Source organism: Chiloscyllium plagiosum, unplaced genomic scaffold (genome assembly GCF_037043375.1).
Source record: "Chiloscyllium plagiosum isolate Xiang-an unplaced genomic scaffold, Cpla_swu_hap1 HiC_scaffold_3, whole genome shotgun sequence".
In the NCBI taxonomy this organism is placed as follows: domain Eukaryota; kingdom Metazoa; phylum Chordata; class Chondrichthyes; order Orectolobiformes; family Hemiscylliidae; genus Chiloscyllium; species Chiloscyllium plagiosum.
The window spans coordinates 122355407-122375872 of record NW_028270141.1 but is presented as its reverse complement, the minus strand read 5'-3'; the positions used below and the strand labels follow the sequence as shown (position 1 = coordinate 122375872).

The window sequence follows — 20466 nt, the reverse complement described above, 5'->3', positions numbered from 1 at the left end:
TGTTACTTGTCCTTTGTGTGGCACGTGTGTTGCTTGTCTTTGTGTGGTAACGAGTGTTACTTGCCCTTTGTGTGGTACGAGTGTTACTTGCTCTTTGTGTGGTACGAGTGTTACTTGTCCTTTGTGTGGTACGAGTGTTACTTGTCCTTTGTGTGGTACGTGTGTTACTTGTCTTTGTGTAGTACGAGTGTTACTTGCCCTTTGTGTGGTACGTGTGTTACTTGTCTTTGTGTAGTACGAGTGTTACTTGTCCTTTGTGTGGCACGTGTGTTGCTTGTCTTTGTGTGGTACCAGTGTTACTTGCCCTTTGTGTGGTACGAGTGTTACTTGTCCTTTGTGTGGCACGTGTGTTGCTTGTCTTTGTGTGGAACCAGTGTTACTTGCCCTTTGTGTGGTAGGAGTGTTACTTGTCCTTTGTGTGGCACGTGTGTTGCTTGTCTTTGTGTGGTAACGAGTGTTACTTGCCCTTTGTGTGGTACGAGTGTTACTTGCCCTTTGTGTGGTACGTGTGTTACTTGTCTTTGTGTGGTACGAGTGTTACTTGCCCTTTGTGTGGTACGAGTGTTACTTGCCCTTTGTGTGGTACGTGTGTTACTTGTCTTTGTGTGGTACGAGTGTTACTTGCCCTTTGTGTGGTACGAGTGTTACTTGTCCTTTGTGTGGCACGTGTGTTGCTTGTCTTTGTGTGGTACCAGTGTTACTTGTCTTTGTGTAGTGCGAGTGTTACTTGTCTTTGTGTGGTACGAGTGTTACTTGTCTTTGTGTTGTATGAGTGTTACTTGTCCTTTGTGTGGTACGAGTGTTTGTTGCCCTTTGTGTGGCACGAGTATTACTTGTCCTTTGTGTGGTAGGAGTGTTACTTGCCCTTTGTGTGGTACGAGTATTACTTGTCCTTTGTGTGGTAGGAGTGTTACTTGTCCTTTGTGTTGTAAGAGTGTTACTTGTCTTTGTGTGGTACGTGTGTTACTTGCCCTTTGTGTGGTACGTGTGTTACTTGCCCTTTGTGTGGTACGAGTGTTACTTGCCCTTTGTGTTGTAAGAGTGTTACTTGTCTTTGTGTTGTATGAGTGTTACTTGTCCTTTGTGTGGTACGAGTGTTTGTTGCCCTTTGTGTGGCACGAGTATTACTTGTCCTTTGTGTGGTAGGAGTGTTACTTGCCCTTTGTGTGGTACGAGTATTACTTGTCCTTTGTGTGGTAGGAGTGTTACTTGTCCTTTGTGTTGTAAGAGTGTTACTTGCCCTTTGTGTGGTACGTGTGTTACTTGCCCTTTGTGTGGTACGAGTGTTACTTGTCCTTTGTGTTGTAAGAGTGTTACTTGTCTTTGTGTGGTACGTGTGTTACTTGCCCTTTGTGTGGTACGTGTGTTACTTGCCCTTTGTGTGGTACGAGTGTTACTTGTCCTTTGTGTTGTAAGAGTGTTACTTGTCTTTGTGTGGTACGTGTGTTACTTGCCCTTTGTGTGGTACGTGTGTTACTTGCCCTTTGTGTGGTACGAGTGTTACTTGCCCTTTGTGTGGTACGTGTGTTACTTGTCCTTTGTGTTGTAAGAGTGTTACTTGTCTTTGTGTGGTACGAGTGTTACTTGCCCTTTGTGTGGCACGTGTGTTGCTTGTCTTTGTGTGGTACGAGTGTTACTTGTCTTTGTGTAGTGCGAGTGTTACTTGCCCTTTGTGTGGTACGAGTGTTACTTGTCTTTGTGTGGTACGAGTGTTACTTGTCCTTTGTGTCGTAAGAGTGTTACTTGTCTTTGTGTGGTACGAGTGTTACTTGTCCTTTGTGTGGTACGTGTGTTACTTGCCCTTTGTGTGGTACGAGTGTTAGTTGTCTTTGTGTGGTGCGAGTGTTCCTTGTCTTTGTGTGGTACGTGTGTTACTTGTCTTTGTGTGGTACGTGTATTACTTGCCCTTTGTGTGTTACATGTGTTACTTGCCCTTTCTGTGGTACGAGTGTTTCTTGCCCTTTGTGTGGTACGTGTATTACTTGCCCTTTGTGTGGTACGTGCGTTACTTGCCCTTTCTGTTGTACGTGTGTTTCTTGCCATTTGTTTGGTACGAGAGTTACTTGTCTTTGTGTGGTGCGAGTGTTACTTGCCCTTTGTGTGGTACATGTGTTACTTTCCCTTTGTGTGTTACAAGTGTTACTATCCCTTTGTGTGGTACGAGTGTTACTTGTCCTTTGTGTGGTAGGTGTGTTACTTGTCTTTGTGTGGTACGAGTGTTACTTGCCCTTTGTGTGGTACGAGTGTTACTTGTCCTTTGTGTGGCACGTGTGTTGCTTGTCTTTGTGTGGTAACGAGTGTTACTTGCCCTTTGTGTGGTACGAGTGTTACTTGCTCTTTGTGTGGTACGAGTGTTACTTGTCCTTTGTGTGGTACGAGTGTTACTTGTCCTTTGTGTGGTACGTGTGTTACTTGTCTTTGTGTAGTACGAGTGTTACTTGCCCTTTGTGTGGTACGTGTGTTACTTGTCTTTGTGTAGTACGAGTGTTACTTGTCCTTTGTGTGGCACGTGTGTTGCTTGTCTTTGTGTGGTACCAGTGTTACTTGCCCTTTGTGTGGTACGAGTGTTACTTGTCCTTTGTGTGGCACGTGTGTTGCTTGTCTTTGTGTGGAACCAGTGTTACTTGCCCTTTGTGTGGTAGGAGTGTTACTTGTCCTTTGTGTGGCACGTGTGTTGCTTGTCTTTGTGTGGTAACGAGTGTTACTTGCCCTTTGTGTGGTACGAGTGTTACTTGCCCTTTGTGTGGTACGTGTGTTACTTGTCTTTGTGTGGTACGAGTGTTACTTGCCCTTTGTGTGGTACGAGTGTTACTTGCCCTTTGTGTGGTACGTGTGTTACTTGTCTTTGTGTGGTACGAGTGTTACTTGCCCTTTGTGTGGTACGAGTGTTACTTGTCCTTTGTGTGGCACGTGTGTTGCTTGTCTTTGTGTGGTACCAGTGTTACTTGTCTTTGTGTAGTGCGAGTGTTACTTGTCTTTGTGTGGTACGAGTGTTACTTGTCTTTGTGTTGTATGAGTGTTACTTGTCCTTTGTGTGGTACGAGTGTTTGTTGCCCTTTGTGTGGCACGAGTATTACTTGTCCTTTGTGTGGTAGGAGTGTTACTTGCCCTTTGTGTGGTACGAGTATTACCTGTCCTTTGTGTGGTAGGAGTGTTACTTGTCCTTTGTGTTGTAAGAGTGTTACTTGTCTTTGTGTGGTACGTGTGTTACTTGCCCTTTGTGTGGTACGTGTGTTACTTGCCCTTTGTGTGGTACGAGTGTTACTTGCCCTTTGTGTTGTAAGAGTGTTACTTGCCCTTTGTGTGGTACGTGTGTTACTTGTCCTTTGTGTTGTAAGAGTGTTACTTGTCTTTGTGTGGTACGAGTGTTACTTGCCCTTTGTGTGGCACGTGTGTTGCTTGTCTTTGTGTGGTACGAGTGTTACTTGTCTTTGTGTAGTGCGAGTGTTACTTGCCCTTTGTGTGGTACGAGTGTTACTTGTCTTTGTGTGGTACGAGTGTTACTTGTCCTTTGTGTCGTAAGAGTGTTACTTGTCTTTGTGTGGTACGAGTGTTACTTGTCCTTTGTGTGGTACGTGTGTTACTTGTCTTTGTGTGGTACGAGTGTTACTTGTCCTTTGTGTCGTAAGAGTGTTACTTGTCTTTGTGTGGTACGTGTGTTAATTGTCTTTGTGTGGTACGAGTGTTTGTTGCCCTTTGTGTGGCACGTGTGTTGCTTGTCTTTGTGTGGTACGAGTGTTACTTGTCCTTTGTGTGGTACGAGTGTTTGTTGCCCTTTGTGTGGCAAGTGTGTTGCTTGTCTTTGTGTGGTACGAGTGTTACTTGCCCTTTGTGTGGTACGAGTGTTACTTGTCCTTTGTGTGGCACGTGTGTTGCTTGTCTTTGTGTGGTACCAGTGTTACTTGTCTTTGTGTGGTACGAGTGTTACTTGCCCTTTGTGTGGTACGTGTGTTACTTGTCCTTTGTGTGGCACGTGTGTTGCTTGTCTTTGTGTGGTACGAGTGTTACTTGTCTTTGTGTGGTACGAGTGTTACTTGTCTTTGTGTTGTATGAGTGTTACTTGCCCTTTGTGTGGTACGAGTATTACTTGTCCTTTGTGTGGTAGGAGTGTTACTTGTCCTTTGTGTTGTAAGAGTGTTACTTGTCTTTGTGTGGTACGTGTGTTCCTTGTCCTTTGTGTGGTACGTGTGTTACTTGCCCTTTGTGTGGTACGTGTGTTACTTGCCCTTTGTGTGGTACGAGTGTTACTTGCCCTTTGTGTTGTAAGAGTGTTACTTGCCCTTTGTGTGGTACGTGTGTTACTTGTCCTTTGTGTTGTAAGAGTGTTACTTGTCTTTGTGTGGTACGAGTGTTACTTGCCCTTTGTGTGGTACGAGTGTTACTTGCCCTTTGTGTTGTAAGAGTGTTACTTGCCCTTTGTGTGGTACGTGTGTTACTTGTCCTTTGTGTTGTAAGAGTGTTACTTGTCTTTGTGTGGTACGTGTGTTACTTGTCTTTGTGTGGTACGAGTGTTACTTGTCTTTGTGTGGTACATGTGTTACTTGTCACTGTGTGGTACGTATGTTACTTGCCCTTTGTGTGGTACGTGTGTTACTTGTCCTTTGTGTTGTAAGAGTGTTACTTGTCTTTGTGTGGTACGAGTGTTACTTGTCCTTTGTGTGGCACGTGTGTTGCTTGTCTTTGTGTGGTACCAGTGTTACTTGCCCTTTATGTGGTACGAGTGTTACTTGTCTTTGTGTGGTACGAGTGTTACTTGTCTTTGTGTGGTACGAGTGTTACTTGTGTTTGTGTGGTACGTGTGTTACTTGCCCTTTGTGTTGTAAGAGTGTTACTTGCCCTTTGTGTGGTACGTGTGTTACTTGTCCTTTGTGTTGTAAGAGTGTTACTTGTCTTTGTGTGGTACGTGTGTTACTTGTCTTTGTGTGGTACGAGTGTTACTTGTCACTGTGTGGTACGTATGTTACTTGCCCTTTGTGTGGTACGTGTGTTACTTGTCCTTTGTGTTGTAAGAGTGTTACTTGTCTTTGTGTGGTACGAGTGTTACTTGTCCTTTTTGTGTGGCACGTGTGTTGCTTGTCTTTGTGTGGTACGAGTGTTACTTGTCTTTGTGTTGTATGAGTGTTACTTGTCCTTTGTGTGGTACGAGTGTTTGTTGCCCTTTGTGTGGCACGTGTGTTGCTTGTCTTTGTGTGGTACGAGTGTTACTTGCCCTTTGTGTGGCACGTGTGTTGCTTGTCTTTGTGTGGTACGAGTGTTACTTGCCCTTTGTGTGGCACGTGTGTTGCTTGTCTTTGTGTGGTACGAGTGTTACTTGTCCTTTGTGTGGTACGAGTGTTACTTGCCCTTTGTGTGGTACAAGTGTTACTTGCCCGTTGTGTGGTACGAGTGTTTCTTGCCCTTTGTGTGGCACATGTGTTGCTTGTCTTTGTGTGGTACGAGTGTTACTTGCCCTTTGTGTGGTACGAGTATTACTTGTCCTTTGTGTGGTAGGAGTGTTACTTGTCCTTTGTGTTGTAAGAGTGTTACTTGTCTTTGTGTGGTACGTGTGTTACTTGTCCTTTGTGTTGTAAGAGTGTTTCTTGTCTTTGTGTGGTACGTGTGTTACTTGTCCTTTGTGTGTTACGAGTGTTACTTGTCGTTTGTGTGGTACGAGTGTTACTTGCCCTTTGTGTGGCACGTGTGTTGCTTGTCATTGTGTGGTACGAGTGTTACTTGCCCTTTGTGTTGTAAGAGTGTTACTTGTCCTTTGTGTTGTAAGAGTGTTACTTGTCCTTTGTGTGGTACGAGTGTTACTTGTCCTTTGTGTGGTACGAGTGTTACTTGACCTTTGTGTTGTAAGAGTGTTACTTTTCTTTTGTGTGGTACGTGTGTTACTTGTCCTTTGTGTTGTAAGAGTGTTACTTGTCCTTTGTGTTGTAAGAGTGTTACTTGTCTTTGTGTGGTACGTGTGTTACTTGCCCTTTGTGTGGTACGTGTGTTACTTGTCTTTGCGTAGTACGAGTGTTACTTGCCCTTTGTGTTGTAAAAGGGTTACTTGTCTTTGTGTGGTACGTGTGTTACTTGTCCTTTGTGTTGTAAGAGTGTTACTTGTCCTTTGTGTGGTACGTGTGTTACTTGTCCTTTGTGTTGTAAGAGTGTTACTTGTCTTTGTGTGGTACGTGTATTACTTGCCCTTTGTGTGGTACGTGTGTTACTTGCTCTTTTTGTGGTATGTGTGTTACTTGCTCTTTGTGTGGTACGAGTGTTACTTGCCCTTTGTGTGGTACAAGTGTTACTTGCCCTTTGCGTGGTACGTGTGTTACTTGTCCTTCTGTGGTACGTGTGTTACTTGCCCTTTGTGCGGTACGCGTGTTACATGCCCTTTGTGTGGTGTGTGCGTTTCTTGCCCTTTGTGTGGTACGTGTGTTACTTGCCCTTTGTGTAGTATGAGTGTTTCTTGCTTTTTGTGTGGTACGTGTGTTTCTTGTCCTTTGTGTTGTACGAGTATTACTTGTCTTTGTGTGGTACGAATGTTACTTGCCCTTTGTGCGGTACGTATATTTCTTGCCCTTTGTGTGGTACGTGTAGTTCTTGCCCTTTGTGTGGTACGAGTGTTTCTTGCCCTTTGTGTGGTACGTGTGTTACTTGTCTTTGTGTGGTACGTGTGTTACTTGCCCTTTGTGTGGTCGTGTGTTACTTGCCCTTTGTGTGGTCTGAGTGTTTCTTGCCCTTTGTGTGGTACGTGTGTTACTTGCCCTTTGTGTGGTGCGTGTGTTTCTTGCCCTTTGTGTGGTACGTGTGTTACTTGTCTTTGTGTGGTACGTGTGTTACTTGCCCTTTGTGTGGTCGTGTGTTACTTGCCCTTTGTGTGGTCTGAGTGTTTCTTGCCCTTTGTGTGGTACGTGTGTTACTTGCCCTTTGTGTGGTGCGTGTGTTTCTTGCCCTTTGTGTGGTACGTGTGTTACTTGTCTTTGTGTGGTACGTGTGTTACTTGCCCTTTGTGTGGTCGTGTGTTACTTGCCCTTTGTGTGGTCTGAGTGTTTCTTGCCCTTTGTGTGGTACGTGTGTTACTTGCCCTTTGTGTGGTACGTGTGTTACTTGTCTTTGTGTGGTACGAGTGTTACTTTCCCTTTGTGTGGTACGAGTGTTACTTGTCCTTTGTGTGGTACGTGTGTTACTTGTCTTTGTGTGGTACATGTGCTTTTTGCCCTTTGTGTGGTACGAGTGTTTCTTGCCCTTTGTGTGGTACGTATGTTACTTGTCTTTGTGCGGTACGAGCGTTACTTTCCCTTTGTGTGGTACGTGTGTTACTTGCCTTTGTTTGGTGCATGTGCTTTTTGCCCTTTGTGTGGTACGAGTGTTTCTTGTCCTTTGTGTGGTACGTGTGTTACTTGCCCTGTGTGTGGTGCGTGTGTTTCTTGCCCTTTGTGTGGTATGTGTGTTACTTGCCCTTTGTGTGGTACGTGTGTTACTTGTCTTTGTGTGGTACGAGTGTTACTTGCCCTTTGTGTGGTACGTGTGTTACTTGTCTTTGTGTGGTACGTGTGTTACTTGTCCTTTGTGTTGTAAGAGTGTTACTTGTCTTTGTGTGGTACGAGTGTTACTTGCCCTTTGTGTGGTACGAGTGTTACTTGCCCTTTGTGTTGTAAGAGTGTTACTTGCCCTTTGTGTGGTACGTGTGTTACTTGTCCTTTGTGTTGTAAGAGTGTTACTTGTCTTTGTGTGGTACGTGTGTTACTTGTCTTTGTGTGGTACGAGTGTTACTTGTCTTTGTGTGGTACATGTGTTACTTGTCACTGTGTGGTACGTATGTTACTTGCCCTTTGTGTGGTACGTGTGTTACTTGTCCTTTGTGTTGTAAGAGTGTTACTTGTCTTTGTGTGGTACGAGTGTTACTTGTCCTTTGTGTGGCACGTGTGTTGCTTGTCTTTGTGTGGTACCAGTGTTACTTGCCCTTTATGTGGTACGAGTGTTACTTGTCCTTTTTGTGTGGCACGTGTGTTGCTTGTCTTTGTGTGGTACGAGTGTTACTTGTCTTTGTGTTGTATGAGTGTTACTTGTCCTTTGTGTGGTACGAGTGTTTGTTGCCCTTTGTGTGGCACGTGTGTTGCTTGTCTTTGTGTGGTACGAGTGTTACTTGCCCTTTGTGTGGCACGTGTGTTGCTTGTCTTTGTGTGGTACGAGTGTTACTTGCCCTTTGTGTGGCACGTGTGTTGCTTGTCTTTGTGTGGTACGAGTGTTACTTGCCCTTTGTGTGGTACGAGTGTTACTTGCCCTTTGTGTGGTACAAGTGTTACTTGCCCGTTGTGTGGTACGAGTGTTTCTTGCCCTTTGTGTGGCACATGTGTTGCTTGTCTTTGTGTGGTACGAGTGTTACTTGCCCTTTGTGTGGTACGAGTATTACTTGTCCTTTGTGTGGTAGGAGTGTTACTTGTCCTTTGTGTTGTAAGAGTGTTACTTGTCTTTGTGTGGTACGTGTGTTACTTGTCCTTTGTGTTGTAAGAGTGTTTCTTGTCTTTGTGTGGTACGTGTGTTACTTGTCCTTTGTGTGTTACGAGTGTTACTTGTCGTTTGTGTGGTACGAGTGTTACTTGCCCTTTGTGTGGCACGTGTGTTGCTTGTCATTGTGTGGTACGAGTGTTACTTGCCCTTTGTGTTGTAAGAGTGTTACTTGTCCTTTGTGTTGTAAGAGTGTTACTTGTCCTTTGTGTGGTACGAGTGTTACTTGTCCTTTGTGTGGTACGAGTGTTACTTGACCTTTGTGTTGTAAGAGTGTTACTTTTCTTTTGTGTGGTACGTGTGTTACTTGTCCTTTGTGTTGTAAGAGTGTTACTTGTCCTTTGTGTTGTAAGAGTGTTACTTGTCTTTGTGTGGTACGTGTGTTACTTGCCCTTTGTGTGGTACGTGTGTTACTTGTCTTTGCGTAGTACGAGTGTTACTTGCCCTTTGTGTTGTAAAAGGGTTACTTGTCTTTGTGTGGTACGTGTGTTACTTGTCCTTTGTGTTGTAAGAGTGTTACTTGTCCTTTGTGTGGTACGTGTGTTACTTGTCCTTTGTGTTGTAAGAGTGTTACTTGTCTTTGTGTGGTACGTGTATTACTTGCCCTTTGTGTGGTACGTGTGTTACTTGCTCTTTTTGTGGTATGTGTGTTACTTGCTCTTTGTGTGGTACGAGTGTTACTTGCCCTTTGTGTGGTACAAGTGTTACTTGCCCTTTGCGTGGTACGTGTGTTACTTGTCCTTCTGTGGTACGTGTGTTACTTGCCCTTTGTGCGGTACGCGTGTTACATGCCCTTTGTGTGGTGTGTGCGTTTCTTGCCCTTTGTGTGGTACGTGTGTTACTTGCCCTTTGTGTAATATGAGTGTTTCTTGCTTTTTGTGTGGTACGTGTGTTTCTTGTCCTTTGTGTTGTACGAGTATTACTTGTCTTTGTGTGGTACGAATGTTACTTGCCCTTTGTGCGGTACGTATATTTCTTGCCCTTTGTGTGGTACGTGTAGTTCTTGCCCTTTGTGTGGTACGAGTGTTTCTTGCCCTTTGTGTGGTACGTGTGTTACTTGTCTTTGTGTGGTACGTGTGTTACTTGCCCTTTGTGTGGTCGTGTGTTACTTGCCCTTTGTGTGGTCTGAGTGTTTCTTGCCCTTTGTGTGGTACGTGTGTTACTTGCCCTTTGTGTGGTGCGTGTGTTTCTTGCCCTTTGTGTGGTACGTGTGTTACTTGTCTTTGTGTGGTACGTGTGTTACTTGCCCTTTGTGTGGTCGTGTGTTACTTGCCCTTTGTGTGGTCTGAGTGTTTCTTGCCCTTTGTGTGGTACGTGTGTTACTTGCCCTTTGTGTGGTACGTGTGTTACTTGTCTTTGTGTGGTACGAGTGTTACTTTCCCTTTGTGTGGTACGAGTGTTACTTGTCCTTTGTGTGGTACGTGTGTTACTTGTCTTTGTGTGGTACATGTGCTTTTTGCCCTTTGTGCGGTACGAGCGTTACTTTCCCTTTGTGTGGTACGTGTGTTACTTGCCTTTGTTTGGTGCATGTGCTTTTTGCCCTTTGTGTGGTACGTGTGTTACTTGCCCTGTGTGTGGTGCGTGTGTTTCTTGCCCTTTGTGTGGTATGTGTGTTACTTGCCCTTTGTGTGGTACGTGTGTTACTTGTCTTTGTGTGGTACGAGTGTTACTTGCCCTTTGTGTGGTACGTGTGTTACTTGTCTTTGTGTGGTACGTGTGTTACTTGTCTTTGTGTGGTACGAGTGTTACTTGCCCTTTGTGTGGTACGTGTGTTACTTGTCTTTGTGTGGTACGAGTGTTACTTTCCCTTTGTGTGGTACGAGTGTTACTTGTCTTTGTTTGGTGCATGTGTTTTTTGCCCTTTGTGTGGTATGTGTGTTACTTGTCTTTGTGTTTTACGAGTGTTACTTGCCCTTTGTGTGGTACGAGTGTTACTTGTCTTTGTGTGGTACGTGTGTTACTCGTCCTTTGTGTGGTACGTGTGTTACTTGTCTTTGTGTGGTACGAGTGTTACTCGTCCTTTGTGTTGTAAGAGTGTTACTTGCTCTTTGTGTGGTATGTGGGTTTCTTGTCCTTTGTGTGGTACGAGTGTTACTTGTCTTGGCGTTGTACGTGTGTTACTTGTCTTTGTGTGGTACGAGTGTTACTTGTCTTTGCGTTTTCCGTGTGTTACTTGTCTTTGTGTGGTCCGAGTGTTACCTGCTCTCTGCGTGGTACGTGTGTTACTTGTCTTTGTGTGGTACGAGTGTTACTTGCTCTTTTTGTGGTATGTGGGTTTCTTGTCCTTTGTGTGGTACGTGTGTTACTTGTCTTTGCGTTTTCCGTGTGTTACTTGTCTTTGTGTGGTCCGAGTGTTACCTGCTCTCTGCGTGGTACGTGTGTTACTTGTCTTTGTGTGGTACGAGTGTTACTTGCTCTTTTTGTGGTATGTGGGTTTCTTGTCCTTTGTGTGGTACGAGTGTTACTTGTCTTGGCATTGTACGTGTGTTACTTGTCTTTGTGTGGTACGAGTGTTACTTGTGCTTTGTGTGGTACGAGTGTTACTTGTCTTTGTGTGGTACACGTGTTACTTGCTCTTTGTGCGGTACGAGTGTTACTTGCCCTTTGTGCGGTACGTGTATTTCATGCCCTTTGTGTGGTACGAGTGTTACTTGACCTTTGTGTGGTTCGAGTGTTACTTGTCTTTGTGTGGTACGTGTGTTACTTGTCTTTGTGTGGTATGTGTGTTACTTGCCCATTGTGTGGCATGAGTGTTTGTTGTCCTTTGTGTGATACCTGTGTTACTTGTCTTTGTGTGGTACGAGTGTTCCTTGTCTTTGTGTGATACGTATGTTACTTGCCCTTTGTGTGGCACGTGTGTTGCTGGTCGTTGTGTGGTATGAGTGTTACTTGCCCTTTGTGTGGTACGTGTGTTACTTGTCTTTGTGTGGTACGTGTGTTACTTGTCTTTCTGTGGTACGAGTGTTACTTGCCCTTTGTGTGGTACGAGTGTTACTTGTCTTTGTGCGGTACGAGCGTTACTTTCCCTTTGTGTGGTACGTGTGTTACTTGCCTTTGTTTGGTGCATGTGCTTTTTGCCCTTTGTGTGGTATGTGTGTTACTTGTCTTTGTGTGGTACGAGTGTTACTTGCCCTTTGTGTGGTATGAGTGTTACTTGTCTTTGTGTGGTACGTGTGTTACTCGTCCTTTGTGTGGTACGTGTGTTACTTGTCTTTGTGTAGTGCGAGTGTTACTTGCCCTTTGTGTGGTACGAGTGTTACTTGTCTTTGTGTGGTACGAGTGTTACTTGCTCTTTTTGTGGTATGTGGGTTTCTTGTCCTTTGTGTGGTACGAGTGTTACTTGTGCTTTGTGTGGTACGAGTGTTACTTGTCTTTGTGTGGTACACGTGTTACTTGCTCTTTGTGCGGTACGTGTATTTCATGCCCTTTGTGTGGTACGTGTGTTACTTGTCTTTGTGTGGTTCGAGTGTTACTTGTCTTTGTGTGGTACGTGTGTTACTTGTCTTTGTGTGGTACATGTGTTACTTGACCTTTGTGTGGTTCGAGTGTTACTTGTCTTTGTGTGGTACGTGTGTTACTTGTCACTGTGTGGTACGTATGTTACTTGCCCTTTGTGTGTTACATGTGTTAGTTGTCTTTGTGTGGTACGAGTGTTACTTGTCTTTGTGTGGTACGTGTGTTACTTGCCCATTGTGTGGCATGAGTGTTTGTTGTCCTTTGTGTGGTACGTGTGTTACTTGTCTTTGTGTGGTATGTGTGTTACTTGCCCATTGTGTGGCATGAGTGTTTGTTGTCCTTTGTGTGGTACGTGTGTTACTTGTCTTTGTGTGGTACGAGTGTTACTTGCTCTTTGTGTGGTACGTCTGTTTCTTGCCCTTTGCGCGGTACAAGTGTTACTTGCTCTTTGTGCGGTACGTGTATTTCATGCCCCTTGTGTGGTACGAGTGTTTCTTGCCCTTTGTGTGGTACTTGTGTTACTTGCCCTTTGTGTGGTATGTGTGGTTTCTTGCCCTTTGTGTGGTATGAATGTGCCTTGCCCTTTGCGCGGTACAAGTGTTACTTGCTCTTTGTGCGGTACGTGTATTTCATGCCCCTTGTGTGGTACGAGTGTTTCTTGCCCTTTGTGTGGTACTTGTGTTACTTGCCCTTTGTGTGGTATGTGTGGTTTCTTGCCCTTTGTGTGGTATGAATGTGCCTTGCCCTTTGCGCGGTACAAGTGTTACTTGCTCTTTGTGCGGTACGTGTATTTCATGCCCTTTGTGTGGTACATATGTTACTTGTCTTTGTGTGGTAGGTGTGTTACTTGCCCTTTGTGTGGTACGAGTGATACTTGCCCTTTGTGTGGTACGTATTTTACTTGCCCTTTGTGTGGTATGAGTGTTACTTGTCTTTGTGTGGTACGAGCGTTACTTGCCCTTTGTGTGGTACGAGTGTTACTTGTCCTTTGTGTTGTAAGAGTGTTACTTGTCTTTGTGTGGTACGTGTGTTACTTGTCCTTTGTGTGGTACGAGTGTTACTTGTCCTTTGTGTGGTACGAGTGTTACTTGTCCTTTGTGTTGTAAGAGTGTTACTTGTCTTTGTGTGGTGCGTGTGTTACTTGTCTTTGTGTGGTACGAGTGTTACTTGTCTTTGTGTGGTAAGAGTGTTACTTGTCTTTGTGTGGTACGAGTGTTACTTGCCCTTTGTGTGGTACGAGTGTTTCTTGCCCTTTGTGTTGTAAGAGTGTTACTTGTCTTTGTGTGGTACGAGCGTTACTTGCCCTTTGTGTGGTATGAGTGTTACTTGCCCTTTGTGTGGTATGAGTGTTACTTGCCCTTTGTGTGGTACGAGTGTTACTTGCCTTTGTGTGGTACGAGTGTTACTTGTCCTTTGTGTTGTAAGAGTGTTACTTGTCTTTGTGTGGTGCGTGTGTTACTTGTCTTTGTGTGGTACGAGTGTTACTTGCCCTTTGTGTGGTATGAGTGTTACTTGTCTTTGTGTGGTACGAGTGTTACTTGTCCTTTGTGTGGTACGAGTGTTACTTGTCCTTTGTGTGGTACGAGTGTTACTTGTCTTTGTGTGGTACGAGTGTTACTCGTCCTTTGTGTTGTAAGACTGTTACTTGTCTTTGTGTGGTACGAGTGTTACTTGTCCTTTGTGTGGTACGAGTGTTACTTGTCCTTTGTGTGGTACGAGTGTTACTTGTCTTTGTGTGGTACGAGTGTTACTCGTCCTTTGTGTTGTAAGACTGTTACTTGTCTTTGTGTGGTACGTGTGTTACTTGTCTTTGTGTGGTACGAGTGTTACTTGCCCTTTGTGTGGTATGAGTGTTACTTGCCCTTTGTGTGGTATGAGTGTTACTTGCCCTTTGTGTGGTACGAGTGTTACTTGCCTTTGTGTGGTACGAGTGTTACTCGTCCTTTGTGTTGTAAGACTGTTACTTGTCTTTGTGTGGTACGTGTGTTACTTGTCTTTGTGTGGTACGAGTGTTACTTGCCCTTTGTGTGGTATGAGTGTTACTTGCCCTTTGTGTGGTACAAGTGTTACTTGCCCATTGTGTGGTACGAGTGTTTCTTGCCCTTTGTGTGGCACGTGTGTTGCTTGTCTTTGTGTGGTACGAGTGTTACTTGCCCTTTGCGTGGTACGAGTATTACTTGTCCTTTGTGTGGTACGAGTGTTACTTGTCCTTTGTGTGGTACGAGTGTTACTTGTCTTTGTGTGGTACGAGCGTTACTTGCCCTTTGTGTGGTGCGTGTGTTACTTGTCTTTGTGTGGTACGAGTGTTACTTGCACTTTGTGTGGTACGAGTGTTACTTGTCTTTGTGTGGTACGAATGTTACTTGCCCTTTGTGTGGTACGAGTGTTACTTGCCCTTTGTGTGGTACGCGTGTTACTTGCCCTTTGTGTGGTACGCGTGTTACTTGCCCTTTGTGTTGTAGGAGTGTTACTTGTCTTTGTGTGGTACGAGTGTTACTTGTCCTTTGTGTGGTACGAGTGTTACTTGTCTTTGTGTGGTACGAGTGTTACTCGTCCTTTGTGTTGTAAGACTGTTACTTGCCCTTTGTGTGGTACGCGTGTTACTTGCCCTTTGTGTGGTACGCGTGTTACTTGCCCTTTGTGTTGTAGGAGTGTTACTTGTCTTTGTGTGGTACGAGTGTTACTTGTCCTTTGTGTGGTACGAGTGTTACTTGTCTTTGTGTGGTACGAGTGTTACTCGTCCTTTGTGTTGTAAGACTGTTACTTGTCTTTGTGTGGTACGTGTGTTACTTGTCTTTGTGTGGTACGAGTGTTACTTGCCCTTTGTGTGGTATGAGTGTTACTTGCCCTTTGTGTGGTACGAGTGTTACTTGTCCTTTATTTGGTACGAGTGTTTCTTGCCCTTTGTGTGGCACGTGTGTTGCTTGTCTTTGTGTGGTACGAGTGTTACTTGCCCTTTGCGTGGTACGAGTATTGCTTGTCCTTTGTGTGGTACGAGTGTTACTTGTCCTTTGTGTGGTACGAGTGTTACTTGTCTTTGTGTGGTACGAGCGTTACTTGCCCTTTGTGTGGTGCGTGTGTTACTTGTCTTTGTGTGGTACGTGTGTTACTTGCACTTTGTGTGGTAGGAGTGTTACTTGCCCTTTGTGTTGTACGAGTGTTACTTCCCCTTTGTGTGGCATGTGTGTTGCTTGCCTTTGTGTGGTATGAGTGTTACTTGCCCTTTGTGTTGTAAGAGTGTTACTTGTCCTTTGTGTGGTACGTGTGTTACTTGTCCTTTGTGTTGTAAGAGTGTTCCTTGTCTTTGTGTTGTACAAGTGTTACTTGTCCTTTGTGTGGTACAAGTGTTACTTGTCCTTTGTGTGGTACGAGTGTTACTTGCCCTTTGTGTGGTACGCGTGTTGCTTGTTTTTGTGTGGTACGTGTGTTACTTGTCTTTCTGTGGTACGAGTGTTACTTGCCCTTTGTGTGGTACGAGTGTTACTTGTCTTTGTGTGGTACGAGTGTTACTTGCCCTTTGTGTGGCACGTGTGTTGCTTGTTTTTGTGTGGTACGAGTGTTACTTGCCCTTTGCGTGGTACAAGTATTACTTGTCCTTTGTGTGGTACGAGTGTTACTTGTCCTTTGTGTGGTACGAGTGTTACTTGTCTTTGTGTGGTACGAGTGTTACTTGTCCTTTGTGTGGTATGAGTGTTACTTGCCCTTTGTGTGGTATGAGTGTTACTTGCCCTTTGTGTGGTACGAGTGTTACTTGTCCTTTGTTTGGTACGAGTGTTACTTGCCCTTTGCGTGGTACGAGTATTACTTGTCCTTTGTGTGGTACGAGTGTTACTTGTCTTTGTGTGGTAGGTGTGTTACTTGCCCTTTGTGTGGTACGAGTGATACTTGCCCTTTGTGTGGTACATGTGTTGCTTGTCTTTGTGTGGTACGAGTATTACTTGTCCTTTGCGTGGTACGAGTATTACTTGTCCTTTGTGTGGTACGAGTGTTACTTGTCCTTTGTGTGGTACGAGTGTTACTTGTCCTTTGTGTGGTACGAGTGTTACTTGTCCTTTGTGCTGTAAGAGTGTTACTTGTCTTTGTGTGGTACATGTGTTACTTGACCTTTGTGTTTTAAGAGTGTTACTTGTCCTTTGTGTTGTAAGAGTGTTACTTGTCTTTGTGTGGTACGTGTGTTACTTGCCCTTTGTGTGGTACGTGTGTTCCTTGTCCTTTGTGTGGTACGAGTGTTACTTGTCCTTTGTGTTGTAAGAGTGTTACTTGTCTTTGTGTGGTACGTGTGTTACTTGTCCTTTGTGTGGTACGAGTGTTACTTGCCCTTTGTGTGGCACGTGTGTTGCTTGTCTTTTTGTGGTACGAGTGTTACTTGCCCTTTGTGTTGTAAGAGTGTTACTTGTCCTTTGTGTGGTTACGAGTGTTACTTGTCCTTTGTGTTGTAAGAGTGTTACTTGTCCTTTGTGTTGTAAGAGTGTTACTTGTCTTTGTGTGGTACGTGTGTTACTTGCCCTTTGTGTGGTACGTGTGTTACTTGCCCTTTGTGTGGTACGTGTGTTACTTGCCCTTTGTGTGATACGAGTGTTACTTGCCCTTTGTGTTGTAAGAGTGTTACTTGTCCTTTGTGTTGTAAGAGTGTTACTTGTCCTTTGTGTTGTAAGTGTGTTACTTGTCCTTTGTGTTGTAAGAGTGTTACTTGTCCTTTGTGTTGTAAGAGTGTTACTTGTCTTTGTGTGGTATGTGTGTTACTTGCCCTTTGTGTGGTACGTGTGTTACTTGCCCTTTGTGTGGTACGAGTGTTACTTGCCCTTTGTGTTGTAAGAGTGTTACTTGTCTTTGTGTGGTACGTGTGTTACTTGCCCTTTGTGTTGTAAGAGTGTTACTTGTCTTTGTGTGGTACGTGTGTTACTTGTCTTTGTGTGGTACGTGTGTTACTTGTCCTTTGTGTGTTACGAGTGTTACTTGTCCTTTGTGTGGCACGTGTGTTGCTTGTCTTTTGTGTTGTAAGAGTGTTACTTGTCTTTGTGTGGTACGTGTGTTACTTGCCCTTTGTGTGGTACGTGTGTTACTTGCCCTTTGTGTGGTACGTGTGTTACTTGCCCTTTGTGTGATACGAGTGTTACTTGCCCTTTGTGTTGTAAGAGTGTTACTTGTCCTTTGTGTTGTAAGAGTGTTACTTGTCCTTTGTGTTGTAAGTGTGTTACTTGTCCTTTGTGTTGTAAGAGTGTTACTTGTCCTTTGTGTTGTAAGAGTGTTACTTGTCTTTGTGTGGTATGTGTGTTACTTGCCCTTTGTGTGGTACGTGTGTTACTTGCCCTTTGTGTGGTACGAGTGTTACTTGCCCTTTGTGTTGTAAGAGTGTTACTTGTCTTTGTGTGGTACGTGTGTTACTTGCCCTTTGTGTTGTAAGAGTGTTACTTGTCTTTGTGTGGTACGTGTGTTGCTTGTCTTTTTGTGGTACGAGTGTTACTTGCCCTTTGTGTGGTACGAGTGTTACTTGCCCTTTGTGTGGTACGTGTGTTACTTGCCCTTTGTATGGTACGAGTGTTACTTGCCCTTTGTGTGGTACGAGTGTTACTTGTCTTTGTGTGGTACGAGTGTTACTTGCCCTTTGTGTGGTACGAGTGTTACTTGCCCTTTGTATGGTACGAGTGTTACTTGCCATTTGTGTGGTACGAGTGTTACTTGCCCTTTGTATGGTACGAGTGTTACTTGCCCTTTGTGTGGTACGAGTGTTACTTGTCTTTGTGTGGTACGAGTGTTACTTGCCCTTTGTATGGTACGAGTGTTACTTGCCATTTGTGTGGTACGAGTGTTACTTGCCCTTTGTATGGTACGAGTGTTACTTGCCCTTTGTGTGGTACGAGTGTTACTTGTCTTTGTGTGGTACGAGTGTTACTTGCCCTTTGTGTGGTACGAGTGTTACTTGTCTTTGTGTGGTACGAGTGTTACTTGCCCTTTGTGTGGTACGAGTGTTACTTGTCTTTGTGTGGTACGAGTGTTACTTGTCCTTTGTGTGGTACGAGTGTTACTTGTCTTTGTGTGGTACGAGTGTTACTTGTCTTTGTGTGGTACGAGTGTTACTTGTCTTTGTGTGGTACGAGTGTTACTTGTCTTTGTGTGGTACGAGTGTTACTTGTCTTTGTGTGGCACGAGTGTTACTTGTCCTTTGTGTGGTACGAGTGTTACTTGTCTTTGTGTGGTACGAGTGTTACTTGTCCTTTGTATGGTACGAGTGTTACTTGTCTTTGTGTGGCACGAGTGTTACTTGTCCTTTGTATGGTACGAGTGTTACTTGTCTTTGTGTGGCACGAGTGTTACTTGTCCTTTGTGTGGTACGAGTGTTACTTGTCTTTGTGTGGTACGAGTGTTACTTGTCCTTTGTATGGTACGAGTGTTACTTGTCTTTGTGTGGCACGAGTGTTACTTGTCCTTTGTGTGGTACGAGTGTTACTTGTCTTTGTGTGGCACGAGTGTTACTTGTCCTTTGTATGGTACGAGTGTTACTTGTCTTTGTGTGGCACGAGTGTTACTTGTCCTTTGTGTGGTACGAGTGTTACTTGCCCTTTGTGTGGTACGAGTGTTACTTGTCTTTGTGTGGCACGAGTGTTACTTGTCCTTTGTGTGGTACGAGTGTTACTTGTCCTTTGTATGGTACGAGTGTTACTTGTCTTTGTGTGGCACGAGTGTTACTTGTCCTTTGTATGGTACGAGTGTTACTTGTCTTTGTGTGGCACGAGTGTTACTTGTCCTTTGTATGGTACGAGTGTTACTTGTCTTTGTGTGGCACGAGTGTTACTTGTCCTTTGTGTGGTACGAGTGTTACTTGCCCTTTGTGTGGTACGAGTGTTACTTGTCCTTTGTGTGGTACGAGTGTTACTTGTCCTTTGTGTGGTACGAGTGTTACTTGTCTTTGTGTGGTACGAGTGTTACTTGTCCTTTGTGTGGTACGAGTGTTACTTGTCCTTTGTGTGGTACGAGTGTTACTTGTCTTTGTGTGGTACGAGTGTTACTTGTCTTTGTGTGGTACGTGTGTTACTTGTCCTTTGTATGGTACGAGTGTTACTTGTCTTTGTGTGGTACGAGTGTTACTTGTCTTTGTGTGGTATGAGTGTTACTTGTCTTTGTGTGGTATGAGTGTTACTTGTCCTTTGTATGGTACGAGTGTTACTTGTCTTTGTGTGGTACGAGTGTTACTTGCCCTTTGTATGGTACGAGTGTTACTTGTCCTTTGTGTGGTACGAGTGTTACTTGTCTTTGTGTGGTACGAGTGTTACTTGTCTTTGTGTGGTACGAGTGTTACTTGCCCTTTGTATGGTACGAGTGTTACTTGTCCTTTGTGTGGTACGAGTGTTACTTGTCTTTGTGTGGTACGAGTGTTACTTGTCCTTTGTATGGTACGAGTGTTACTTGTCTTTGTGTGGTACGAGTGTTACTTGTCTTTGTGTGGTACGTGTGTTACTTGTCCTTTGTGTTGTAATAGTGTTACTTGCCCTTTGTGTGGTACGTGTGTTACTTGCCCTTTGTGTGGTACGAGTGTTACTTGTCTTTGTGTGGTACGAGTGTTACTTGCCCTTTGTGTTGTAATAGTGTTACTTGCCCTTTGTGTGGTACGTGTGTTACTTGCCCTTTGTGTGGTACGTGTGTTGCTTGTCTTTGTGTGGTACGTGTGTTACTTGTCCTTTGTGTTGTAATAGTGTTACTTGCCCTTTGTGTGGTACGTGTGTTACTTGCCCTTTGTGTGGTACGAGTGTTACTTGTCTTTGTGTGGTACGTGTGTTACTTGTCCTTTGTGTTGTAATAGTGTTACTTGCCCTTTGTGTGGTACGTGTGTTACTTGCCCTTTGTGTGGTACGTGTGTTGCTTGTCTTTGTGTGGTACGTGTGTTACTTGTCCTTTGTGTTGTAATAGTGTTACTTGCCCTTTGTGTGGTACGTGTGTTACTTGCCCTTTGTGTGGTACGAGTGTTACTTGTCTTTGTGTGGTATGAGTGTTACTTGTCCTTTGTGTGGTACGAGTGTTACTTGTCTTTGTGTGGTACGAGTGTTACTTGTCCTTTGTGTGGTACGAGTGTTACTTGTCCTTTGTGTGGTACGAGTGTTACTTGTCTTTGTGTGGTACGAGTGTTACTTGTCTTTGTGTGGTACGTGTGTTACTTGTCCTTTGTATGGTACGAGTGTTACTTGTCTTTGTGTGGTACGAGTGTTACTTGTCTTTGTGTGGTATGAGTGTTACTTGTCTTTGTGTGGTACGAGTGTTACTTGTCTTTGTGTGGTACGAGTGTTACTTGTCTTTGTGTGGTATGAGTGTTACTTGTCTTTGTGTGGTATGAGTGTTACTTGTCCTTTGTATGGTACGAGTGTTACTTGTCCTTTGTGTGGTACGAGTGTTACTTGTCTTTGTGTGGTACGAGTGTTACTTGTCTTTGTGTGGTACGAGTGTTACTTGCCCTTTGTATGGTACGAGTGTTACTTGTCCTTTGTGTGGTACGAGTGTTACTTGTCTTTGTGTGGTACGAGTGTTACTTGTCCTTTGTAT

General features: G+C 44.2%; 1 protein-coding gene across 1 annotated transcript in view; it reads left to right on the top strand.

Moving 5' to 3' along the window:
* The window catches only part of cdk19 (cyclin dependent kinase 19), a 388472-nt gene that overhangs the window by 346692 nt on the left and 21314 nt on the right, over positions 1-20466 (top strand). The gene's annotated exons all lie outside the window — the stretch shown is intronic.